A 678-nucleotide genomic window follows, 5' to 3' on the forward strand; every position below is an offset into this window, starting at 1 on the left:
TCCATGCTTTATAAATATAATCAGTAACCGCACAAATAGCTTTTTGAGTCGACACACCCTTTCTGACACCAAACATTATTGTTTGTTATTTGCTGTATTACTCTGTTACATATTACTATCTCGAATATTTTTGAAAACCCTGTCAACAAGGAAATGGGCCGGTAGTTAGATATTTCCGTAATACTACCTTTCTTAAAGCATGGTATAATATTGGCATATTTTAACTGATCTGGATAAATTCCAGTGGTTAGGGATAGATTAAAAATATGCATAAGTGGTTTGGTTATTTGTTTACTACACAGTCTTATGAATTTGTTTGATATACCATCATATCCGCAGGAACCCTTATTCTTTAGTAATGAAATTACGCCAGAAATTTCTGACGATGTAATTGGAATATTAACTATTTCAGGTAATTTACTGGTAAGACTACTTATTGTTGCTGACCACTCATCCTCAGTTTTTGGATATTGACTAATTACTTTCTCCACTGAATCTATAAAATAAGTATTAAAAAAACCAGCTTCTTTATTAATTTCAATTTTGATTTCACCATTTTTTAACTCTGCCGGAGCAGCTTTTCTTTTAGCTACACAACCAATTTCATTATTTATAATTTTCCAAGACATTTCAGATTTATTTGTGGATTTCATTAACATTTCATTGTAGTACATCTCT

This window comes from Cryptotermes secundus, unplaced genomic scaffold (assembly GCF_002891405.2).
Source record: "Cryptotermes secundus unplaced genomic scaffold, Csec_1.0 scaffold782, whole genome shotgun sequence".
NCBI classification, from domain to species: domain Eukaryota; kingdom Metazoa; phylum Arthropoda; class Insecta; order Blattodea; family Kalotermitidae; genus Cryptotermes; species Cryptotermes secundus.